Here is a 12,495-nt window from a genome sequence, read left to right as displayed (position 1 = left end):
CCTTGATCCACTTGTTGAAATTTGTAGCAATTTACAAGTTGGAATCAAGCTGATTCCTTATCTTCACTTGTTGAAATTTGTAGCAATTTACAAGTTGAAGATAAGCCGATGTTATTCCTTGATCCACTTGTTGAAATTTGTAGCAATTTACAAGTTGGAATCAAGCTGATTCCTTATCTTCACTTGTTGAAATTTGTAGCAATTTACAAGTTGAAGTTAAGCCGATGTTATTCCTTGATCCACTTGTTGAAATTTGTAGCAATTTACAAGTTGGAATCAAGCTGATTCCTTATCTTCACTTGTTGAAATTTGTAGCAATTTACAAGTTGAAGTTAAGCCGATGTTATTCCTTGATCCACTTGTTGAAATTTGTAGCAATTTACAAGTTGGAATCAAGCTAATTCCTTATCTTCACTTGTTGAAATTTGTAGCAATTTACAAGTTGAAGATAAGCCGATGTTATTCCTTAATTCACTTGTTGAAATTTGTAGCAATTTACAAGTTGGAATTAAGCTGATTCCTTATCTTCACTTGTTGAAATTTGTAACAATTTGCAAGTTGAAGATAGGCCGAGGTTATTGCTTAAGTTTTCATAGCAATATGTGGGTTGTTTAAACCCTAGAGAAGATGCTTAACACTTGTTGAAATTTGTAGCAATTTACAAGTTTATGTTAAGCCGACGTATGATCACCCACTGAGGAATACAGAAAATTAACGGACTGAAGCAAAGGTTAAGTATATTGTTTAGACACTTGTTGAAATTTGTAGCAATTTACAAGTAGATTAGAACGAAATCATTATTTAAATACTTGTTGAAAACTTGAAAAAAAGATGGCAAAAGTATACATTGAGGAGTATATGTTTTGTGCTTATCAAAATTTATACAAGGTTTGCAGGTCAGTATCTTGCCGAAGTAAAAGCTTTGCAGTTATACCCGAGGTATGTAACCCCGAGAAGATTGCACAAAGAAAGCAGAAAGCAAGCAAAAATTTCTAAGTATAGAACTACGCAGAATCAAACAACAGAACATCATAAGATTGAAATATCCATAGCAAGAACAGTTGCAATTACATACTGAAAAAGGCACATCGGCCATAAGAAGGAATATACATTGTCCAGGAATTAAAAGAAAAAACAAAGTCCAAAATCCAGAAAAGAAAGAAGGGAAAATCAAGACTCTTGAACATCAGCAGCAGCAGGAACTGGAACCTCGGATGATTCAGCTGGAATCTCCTCGGCCACTTTCTCCGCTTGTATTTCGGCATCCATCTCTGCCAATGTTGTGTCAAGACTTCTTTCAGTCAGAAGGAGGTCCGATGATAGATACCCTTGAACAGACTCCCTGGGCACTTCCTCAGCATCATCACCCCCCTCATCTTGAGTTAAGTCCATAACCAGTTCAGCGGGAGGAGGGGACTTGACTTCGGCAGCATTCTTGGGTTTTCTCACCAAGGCCTCACCATCATCTTTTTCTTCATCTTCCTCCTCGGCCTCGGACTCTGATTCACCTTCAGGAGGAGGTGGAGGAAATGGTAACGGAATAGCGTCGGCCTGACGCAATGGCGAGTCAGCAGGAAGGTCAAGCTTCTTTATCAAGGACATCCAACCAAGGGAAAATCCCCTGTTGCATGCCTGCCTGACTTGAAGCTTGTAGTCTTCTGCAACGTCGGCCATACCTTGAGCATAGGCCTTTTCATCGGCCTCTTTGATTTCGGCCTCTTTGGTGGCCAAAGCTTGCTGTAGTTCTTTCTCCGCTTGGGCCTTCTGAACCTCGGCCTCTCTTTTCTCGGCCTCAGCAACCTTTTTAACGGCCTCAGCAGCCTCGGCCTTCTCAAGAGCTAGAGTTTGAACCTTAGTTGCAGCCTCGGCTTGATCCTCCAATTTTTTCATTTTTGCTTCAAGAGACCTGATCTCTCTCTTCATAGAAGATGCTTCTCTCTTCATATCAACCAACCTTTGACGATTTTCAAAGGCTTGCATGGAAAAAGAGTGGGCATGCTGAATGGCCTGCAAAAAGAACAGAAATATGAGACAGTACTCTCAGTGAAGAACGGAAGAAAGAATCACAAGTGCAGACAGAAATACTTACTTGAGCAGAGTGTTGGAGCATCAGAGCGTAATTTTCATACTCACTAAACTTGGCATTTCGCTCCAAGTCATTTGGTAGAAGAAGAGCAGTGCTAAGGGCGACAGCAACGTTGATGTCATCAGCACTTTCACTAGCCATGATAGGCCTATCCTCCAGGGATAGATCAGGGGCCCAGGGGACGTCGGGCTTCTTCGAAGCCGAGGTCGTCGCAGACGATGACCTTGGCCTTTTTGTTTGAGTAGACCCTGAGGGTTGGCCCTCAGCAAATCTTTTGGCTGAAGTAGAGGTTGATTTTTTGCTTTCAGCTAGCTTCGAAATCGGCAGAGCATCCTCAGCCTCGGCATCTGTAGCCTTGGCCTTAGGCTGAGCCTTTTTTACCCTCTTCGGTTTGGGTGGAAGCATTGTTTGCGTTGGTGCGACTTCGGCATCAGTTGGAATGTCGGCAAGAAGATCTTGGACGACAGGCCTTGGACGAACCATTTCGGCTGTTTTTATAAGCTTTCTTCGGCGTTTACGTTCTGGAATTGGTATTAAGTAGGGGGCCGAAGTTGATGGAAGATCGGCTGGGTCAGATGTGGATTCTTGATCTGTTCGGGATGTAGAAGCAGTTAAGGTTGTGGCTGTAGGTGGAGAAAGGCTCTTTTTCCTTTTTCTTGGGACGTCGGGTAAGGTGGATTTGTATGTAGGGATGAAGTTTAGTAATACTGGGGCTTTTCGTTTATGGATTGGGAGGCCAAAAAGTGTTTTCAGATCTGTTCCTGGGAAGAAGGATTGGCGAAAATTTTTCGGTGGCTGATGAAGATCTGCAAAGAAACAGACGTCAGAAATAAAGTATTAAAGTCTTAAGTAAAAACAACTAAGTGTTGACTCAGGGCTCTTACTCTTGCCCTCTGTAAGTGTTCGAGGAAGAGGGTAGAGGTGGACATCTTCATCTGGGCCAAATTCCCAATTTCCAGAAGCAATGAGAAAATCATCTCCAGCCCCCTTGTTGGAGTCTGGAAGGTCGGCTATAATTTTGTACTGAGTGGATCTCGGCTTAAGGTAATAGACAAAACCCCTATCCTTCAGATCGAGAGGGCACATGGTATAACAATATTGAAGGTCGGCTAGGGTGATTCTAAGGTTTTCTTGCCTAGCTAAGGCAATAATACCGTTAATTACCCTATAGGAGTTGATAGTAAGTTGCATAGGGTTCAGCTTATAGAAATGGAGAACTTGACGAAAAAGGGGATCGAGTGGAAGCCGAAGTCCACATTCGGTAAAAGCAACTATTGGAAAGGGCATTGTATGATCTGTGGGTATGATGGTATCATTATCCCCAGCCAATTTAAGATGAACATCGGCTGGGATAGAGAATTCTTGTCTAAAGTATTCAAGTTTTGTTGGGGTATTCACCCTATGCCTCCACATACCCATTATGTTGGCTTAAACTAAGAGGAATCTGTTTCAGAAGGTGGGCGTTTTTCAGGTTTCCCTAAAGATTAAGGGTTCTACAGACAAATCCCAAATCTATGAACTATGAAGATAAAGATCGAGGGCACAAATCTGGGACAGATACAAAAAAGAAGAAAACAAAGACGAAGTTTCAGATTCAAGAACAGAGGTATAGTTCTCAGAAGTAATAGAAATACAGAAAAAATCAAGAAACAGCGGCAAAGAGAATGATGAAAAAGCATAGAAGCTCAAAGTATAGCCACAAATTCAAGAGACAAATAAATCCCAGACCTCGAACAAAATCAGTAATGGCAGTAGACAGACAAAAGCAAATAAAGAGAATTGAAGAATTAAAAGAAAGGGTCTTACCAGAAGAAATGAAGCCAAGGCAGTGCTCACCGAACCCAGAAACCAGTTGCAACAACAAAGAGGGCTTTTGCAAGAATGAAGGATCAAAAGCAGTTCCAGAAGAAAGTTTGAAGCAATGGCGGATTCGAAGAAGAAAAAGCTTTCAGAAAGAGAGAGAACGAGAAGACAGAATGAAAAAGTGAAGGAAAAGAAGAGGCAAAAAAGAGTTTTGTCAAAAATTTGAAACGGCGGCAAAAATAGGGCAATTATTGCGCCTAGAGCAACGCACGCGTCAGACGGCGCAGACGAACGAACAGACGGCTTCAGGCGCGTCACTGACACGCTCCAATAAAGACGAAACACGTAAAAGAAACAGTTGGATATGCATGACAGCTCATGCGCGTAGGGGAGTACGACCGAAGCCTCGTTCTCCGAAGAGAACACGTCGGCTGAAAGAAGATAATCTTGGCAAAACAGTTTTTTTGAGCCATTACTCAGGAAAAAAGCGATAAAATTTCGGAATAGGTTCCATCACCTCAGAATGCCGAGGTAATAGAACCTAGGGGGCAGTTGTGGGGATATATTTTCTGTATACCAACACGTGGCATGGTGACGCCGACGTGTCAGCCGAGGTGCCACGTGCCCTGGTAGTTAAGCCGAGGTAATCTCGGAGAAGCCGAGGTCATCTCCGAAGATGTCGGAATCCGAAGATAAGGGACAAGAGTCCTGAAGCAAAGAGGGGACTTAATTAAGATAAGGATAAACCTCTTAGGGAGTTTTATCTCTATCTCCTAAAGAGTCCAGAGTAAGTACTAAGATTGGGGTACATAGAAGTCATATTTCTAGTTGGACTTGGATTAAGTATATTATAAAAGAGAGGCACCCCCGTGGGTCTAAGGTATGTAATTCATACTTTGAGTATTCAGTTTAATACTTGATTATCCTTGAGAAACATACTGACTTGATCGTCGGAGTGCCCCCGGGTGGAAGAACCACCGCCGGAGCTTTTCCTTTCTGTTACAGGTTGCTGGAGTCATCTATTCTGCCGGTGCTTTGCTGCTGATCACTAAACGGGCAGTGTGGTCAGATTTTTACCCACACAATTATATTATTGGTATCTCATCCAATAATATCTTGTCATTTATCTTCTCATGTATATATCGTAATATAGTTATATTTTGAGCAGGTTCACCCTCTACATGTAAGTTTGTTAGTAGATAATATCACGTGTCAATGGTGGAACGATATCATCGCGACACATAATTTTTACTCTATTTAGTAAACAGTTTTCAAAAATAATTTTTACTCTGCATGTAAGTTTGTGGTGAATTTTTTTAAACATTTTAAGCAGATTTTTTTTCTTTCTTTCTTTTTAGATTCACTTAATTTAGTTATACTTAAAAGTAAAAATATTTGTGATTTTTTTTATATAAAAAATTGCTAAATATAAAAAAAAAAATCCAGTACATATTTCACAAAAAAAAATATACACACACATATATATATATATAATTACTAATATATATATATATATATTAGTAATTAAATAAAAAAAATTACTAATATATATATATATAATTCACTAAGACCGACAAAACACAAAATAAAATTAAAAAAAAAACAAACAAACAAAACAAAACAAAAAATCAAAAACTACTTTTAAAACTTTAGAACCAAAACGCAATAGATGTTATTTAGTTTAAAAGTTGTTTTTTGTTTTTAAAATTTGTAAAACTTAAATTTATAAAGGGTTCTCATTCATTGAAGTTGCTGAAGTTGCCAGTCTTGTCTAATCCCTAGCATTAGTAATTTGTAGAGGTGGCAAATGGGCGGGTTAAAGCAGGTTAGGTAATAACATAATTCAACCCAATCTGCCCAGTTATTGGTTGGATTTAAATGGATTGGGTTAAGTTGAGTGTGAGTTGGACAAATCAATCCGACTAATACGTTTACTTAATAAACTTATTTTCTAATAGATTCAAATTTTAAAAATAATATAATTTGGTGCCAAACAAAAAATGGCATAAATAGCTTTTAGAAAATTACATACATATATGTATGTATCCTGTATTTAAAAAAAAAAAAAAAAAGTTTGAATCTATAAACACACACACATATATATATATATATATATATATATTGTGTTTCCATATGTATAAATTAGTGAGTGGCACACACATTGTATATACAATTCAAATAAGTAAAAATAAAAATAAATAATAAAGAAATTAATATTATAATATGTATGTTGTTCAAGTAGTGAGAGGTTTCTTAATGAAACAAAAGATCTTCAATTCAAACCTTTTTCAACACTGCATGTAATTTTTGTTTTTGGGATAGAAAAAAATGGCACATGACATGAGGAGAAGGCTTAGACACCAACCTTCGCTTAATAATAATATAGATATAGATATAGATAGAAGATACATGATAGATGTATATATCTTCTATTTATATTATTATTATTAAAGGTTAACAACTCACTTGATTTTATGAATCTCTCTCTCTCTTTTTACCAAGTAGTATTCTCTCCGTACGTCAAGTATCAATTGTTCTATTTAAAAAAAAAAAAGACCAATAAGTGTTGATTGATATAATAAAGAATACTTTCACCACTTAAACAATATTAAAAATACGTATTAAATTCAAAATTAAAATTTATATTTTAAACACAACCATCAACTAGGTTCACATCCCTAGTATCTATAGATTCATGCAAATAGAGCTAGAAGTAGTTGAAAAAAACAATTCAAAAATCTAAGTTAGATAAATATTGTTCAAAGAGTTTGATTACCAAACACATTATATCGAAATATCAGGAGCAAACTATTTAAAAAAAAAGAGGTAAATTATACAAATAGTTTCTGTAGTTTATACGATGTATCAATTTGGTCCTTATTGTTTCAATTTGTTCGATTTTGTCTCTTAATTTAACGAATTGTGTCATTTTAGTCCAATAAATAATGGTTGTTAAGTTTGGTTGACAGAAAGTCAAATTATGTGTCAATTTGGTCATTGTCAAAATTGAGTAAATTAAAACTACAGGAACTAAATTGACACATTGTGTAAACTACAAGGGTCAAATTGACACGTTGTGCAGACTTTTGGTGGACGGAAAGTCAAATTATGTGTCAATTTGGTCATTGTCAAAATTGAGTAAATTAAAACTATAGAAACTAAATTGACACATTGTGTAAACTATAAGGACCAAATTGACACATTGTGTAGACTTTCCGTCCACCAAACTTAACAACTGTTATTTATTAAACTAAAATGACACAATCTATTAAATTAAGAGACAAAATCGAACAAATTAAAATAATAAGGATCAAATTAATACATCTTGTAAATTACTTGGACTATTTACATAATTTATCCCAAAAAAAAATTAGAGAGAGAGAGAGATGTAGTGGGTTATAAATAATTTGTTTTGTTTGACTGTTGTTTCATACCATTTAAAAAAAAATTAGAGAGAGAGATTTTTTAATGTGCAACATATCTAATTATTTGGTTTCAATTTTATAATTAATTTTTAAAATATTTTTTGAAAATTAAAATTAATTTGATAAATTTGAAATCAAAAAAATATTTTTACCCCCAAAAAACTAAAATTATATGAAAATGATAAGTGGTTTAATTAATTTTTTTCACTAAATTAGTATTTAGTTTTTTCCAATTTTTTTCTTTAAAAAAAAAAGAGGTTTTAAAAATGATATCAAACTTATATGTGTTTGAGTTTATTATAAATATTAAATATACTAAAATATTATGTCAATTACATAATATTTTAATTTTGTGAAGTGGTTTTTCTAGCATAAGATAATACTATAACGAATGACAGACTTATAAAAAAAAAATTAAAAAAAAAACATAACAAGGATCTAATGCAAACTATTTTTAATAACTAATAGAAAGAATATCAAATTATTACCTTGGATAAATATAGTGATGACAATCAATTTTGTGAAATTTTTGTGCTGCCTTCTCCTATGCAGCTTTCATTATTTCATTATTAATACTCTTCTCATTTAGAGCCAACCAATTTCATTATTAATACTCTTCTCATTTAGAGCCCATAATTTTTTTTTTATTTTTTATCTTTATCACTTAGTAGATAATAACGAATAATAAAAATTATCAAGAAAATGTTAAGAATTTAATAAGAGATAAGAAGTTATAGATAAGGGTATTTCATAAGATAAAAAATTTAAAATAAATAAAAAGATAATATGTGATAGAAGGAGAAAAAAATATGAGTAAATCAAAATAAAGATTTAGATATATTTATGTTTTTGATAGATATATAGATTAACAAATCATATCTTTATCTAAATTTTACTATTTTAAATTTTTGTAAATCAATTATTTAATCTTTATCTTTATCTATAGGTCACAAAATTAATCTTTATAAATTATTTGTCACGCCCCAAACTCGCCCCTAGAAGTTTGGCAACGAGACCGACCAGTAATCCTAGATTACCACAGGCCTTGCTATACAAAACATAAATAAAAGGGGCTCGCGGAAGCGAAAACAATAACCACTAATAGTCCAAAGAGCTGTGCATTTATATGAACAAGTATTTACATGCCAAAAAGGTGTTAATTTACCCACTACATTACATCACATGTAATAAAAGATCATATACAACACATAGGCAAAAGCCACAGATACAACAAGACAAAGCTCTCAAAACGGCCTTCCAGGCCTAGCCCCGGCTCGGAGCACACCAAACACTGGGTAGGCTTCAAAACGGCGGCTCGGCTCGGACTCCGCCTAGGCTTGACTTCCAGAATGCTCACTTATAATACATAATTACAAACAATGAGCTAGAGCTCAGCAAGTAACATAACAGTAAAGAGGTTAGTGAACGAAGTTTGACATTTTCATAAATCCATAATAAATCAATCATAAACATATATCAGTCATCAGTCATCATAAGAACATACGTAATGGCATACTCCACAGAACCTTTCATACAGTCTATCAGTCAACAGTCTACGAGATCTCGTAACTAGTCATGGGCTTGTCCTTCCATGCCGTTCCCCATGACTCATGACGCATGGGCCTGCATGTTCCCGCCCCCATGACCCAACTATCTATGGATGCCATACTAGATTCGCAAATCAGGACATTCATTCACGGAAAACATTCTCATTTCAAAGCATAGCATAACGTAATACATTTAAAACATAGTTCATAATAACATATCTTTACAGAAATGTTACTCACAGAGGGTTTCCGAAACCGAATGCACGGTCTTCAAATCTTGACCTGCAAATATCAACATATCACACATTTCTCAATACACATTAACATTAAATCCTGTAATTCATGCACTTCATTCTTTCCTTCACTTCATTTCATGTTCATTCTAATCTTTCTTTACTTTGATTCATACTCATTTCATGTTCATAAGATGATAAATGATGCAATTAACATGTTAAAATCAAGTCTGCAACTTCCCCAAAATTTTCTTGAAAAAGACCTTCCCGCTCGAGCGCCACTTTGGCCGCTCGAGCGTACCGTAAAAAGTCCCAAAACTGCTGGGAGGCTGATTTTCACGCTCGAGCGGGAATACCTCCGCTCGAGCGCACTGCGCGAAAATCTGAATTTTTGGTTCTTCTTCCAAGCTTCATTCTCCTCTTTACAAAATCACTTCCCACATTTATGAAATCTAAGACCCAAAATACTTCAAACCCATCTTAAATCAACATCAAAACTTCAAATCAAAACCCACATGAATCCTTTACACGATCAAACTTTGAATTAAAATAGGAAACCATGAACATGTACATACAAGCTTCATTTCTTACATCCATGGAGGTTCTCCCTCAAATATGACAAACATGCAAGGAAACCATGATTTTGACCATGAACTTCATACTATTATGCCATAATCTTGAGATCAACATGCTAGAGGCCAAGAAGCAACAATCTATTTCATGAAAATCTTACCTTAGATGGTGAATTTGAGAAGTTAGCATGTCTTTCCCCCTTTTTCTTCTATCTTCTTCCCCTTGGTTTCTCTCTTCCACAAATTCACTCTCTCTCTCTCTCTCAGATATTTTCCTCTCTTTTGTTTTTGAGTCAATGAGTCAATAAAGGCCCTTATACTTATCTATATATCATTTATAAACAATTGTGCCAAACTTTGAGCCAAACATGGCCTAACGAATCAGACGAAATTCAGTTCTCAATTTATTTTCCCAACTGGCTCTAAAAATTCCCGGTATCACATAGGCGTGCTCAATTTCGTTTTCTGAACCCATTACGGTCATCAATTTCAGTCTCGAAGTCGTAATCTCAACAGGTATTTTCTAAGTTCAACAGATAATCTTCAATTAAATCATACTAACACATAATTAATTACTGGTAATCATGGTATACGGTTCTGGGTCATTACATTATTTATCAATTTTTATATGTTTATTTATCTATAAGTCATGAAATTAATTTTTTTAAATAATTTTTTTTTAATTTTTATCTTTATCTATAGGTTATGAAATAAATTTTCATTAGTTATTTATGAATTTTTATATGTTTGTCTATAATGAAATTAACTAAAGTACAAAATGACGGAAAAAAAAAGGAGTAATTTCTTCTTCTTTTTTTAAATCAATTATTTAATCTTTATATTTATTTGTAGGCAATAAAATTAATTTTTATCAGTTATTTATCAACTTTTATATGTTTATTTATGGGAAGAAATTTTAAATTATCTAAAAGTTATGAAATTAATTTTTTTAAAATAAATTGATTAATTTTTACATGAAAGGCAATCAAAGAAAGTTACCACATAAGAAAGAGAGAGTTTTAAAATTATAAGAATGTAATTTCGTTTTTTTTTTTAATCAATTATTTAATCTTTATCTTTATTTGTAGGCCATGAAATTAATTTTCATAAGTTATTTATCAACTTTTATATGTTTATTTACGGGAAGAAATTTTAAATTATCTATAAGTTATGAAATTAATTTTTTTAAATTAATTGTTTAATTTTTATCTTTATTTGTAGAATATAAAATTAATTTTCAAATTTTATATGTTTATCTATATGGAAGAATTTTGAAATTCAAATCTTTATCCATAATCAATGGAATTAATTTTAATTTTAATTAATCAAACAAATTGAAAATGAAGAAAAATAGAAAACATAAAAGGCAATCAAAGAAGATTGCCACGTAGGAAAGTGAGAGTTTTAAAATTATGAGAATTTAAGAATAAATATTTGTAAGCTTTTGACAAGATAATTACATTTGCTTATATATATAGTATAGTATAGTATAGATAGATAGATAAATAGATAGATAGATATAGATAGATAGATATAATATACAGATATTGATAGTATTTTATATAGTTTGATTCTTTTAAAAAAAAAAAGCAACACATTAAATAAGAAAGAAACATTCAATACAATGCTTATATATGTCATTGGTATTACCATTTCAATATGTAGCAAAGTAGGTTTATTATTGGTAAGTAAAATACTAAGTGTCAATTGTGATATGGTATCACCATAACTCTAAATTTTAAAAAAAAAAAATTTGAAATTTTTTTGTTTTTTGTGTTGCTTGTCTTTGATGAATTTTGCAAATATTTTAAACATATTTTTTTTTTACTTTTAAAATTCACTTAATCTAAACATACTTAAAAAGTAAAATATTTTTTTAAAAAAATCACTAAATATAAAAAAAAACACAATACGTTTTTCATAAATATTTTTTTTATTTTTGGGTGCATCTAAAAAAATGTCTAAAATATAAATAAAAACAAAATCACTAAAAACAAAAAAAAAACAAAAAAAAAATCAAAAACTATTTTTAAAAATTCAATTGAAAAGTTTTTTGTTTTTAAAATTTGTGAAACTTAACCTTATCAAGTGACCCAATCTGTAAAAATTTAGAAAAATTACAAATCCGTGAAAAGATTCAAAAAAAATTACAAATCTGTGATAAAACTTATTAATTTTAATAATTAAGATGATAAATTTTTCTATAATTTTGAATTTTTTTCAAGATCTTTTTATTATTTTTTAATTTTTTTTTAAAAAAAATTGGAATTGGGTATTTGGTGAGAATTATAGAAGCATCTTATAATTTTTTTTTTTTAATATAGGAGTTCATGCAAGATTATTTAGTGCAATATAATTTATTAAGTAAAAATAGTTTAAATAAGGTGAAAAAATTGATTTTTCAAAAATTGAATGTGAAATACTTTTAATTTTTACTTTGTAATTATCAACTTTTAACTTAAAATAATCTCCACCACACACACAGAGTGCTGTACTATATTTGCTTTATCAAAAAGCAAACGTTATCTTGTTTTTTGGACAGCTTTTCAAAAGACAAAATTATTTTAAATTATATTTTAAAAGATAAGTGATTGAAATTTGTTTTGAAAATTAAAAAATATATTTAGTTATGCGTTTTGAAAATAGTTTTAAAATAATTTATAATTTTTTTGATTAATTAATGTGTAGAATTTGAGAGATGAGAGAAAAAAATTAATCGATTTATTTATTGATAATAAAAAAAAATAGAGAGGAGAAAGAAAAATTTTTTTTGAATTGTGTTCTAAAAACATTTTAACCAAACATGTTTTTTTATTTTTCATTTTTTGA

General features: G+C 32.3%; 1 long non-coding RNA gene across 1 annotated transcript; it reads right to left on the bottom strand.

The window, feature by feature from the left end:
• Window positions 1-8,417: 8,417 nt before the first annotated feature.
• Window positions 8,418-9,958, bottom strand: LOC145823316 (uncharacterized). Its single transcript, XR_014365607.1, has 2 exons — window positions 9,828-9,958; window positions 8,418-9,143 (listed from the first exon to the last, which is right to left on the bottom strand). It is a non-coding gene; the product is annotated as an uncharacterized LOC145823316 (long non-coding RNA).
• Between the last annotated feature and the right edge of the window lie 2,537 nt (window positions 9,959-12,495).

Source organism: Camellia sinensis, chromosome 4 (assembly GCF_055761805.1).
Source record: "Camellia sinensis isolate YWXY chromosome 4, ASM5576180v1, whole genome shotgun sequence".
NCBI classification, from domain to species: Eukaryota; Viridiplantae; Streptophyta; class Magnoliopsida; order Ericales; family Theaceae; genus Camellia; species Camellia sinensis.
The sequence above is the reverse complement of the archived record's forward strand: the minus strand, read 5'-3'. Positions and strand labels throughout refer to the sequence as shown.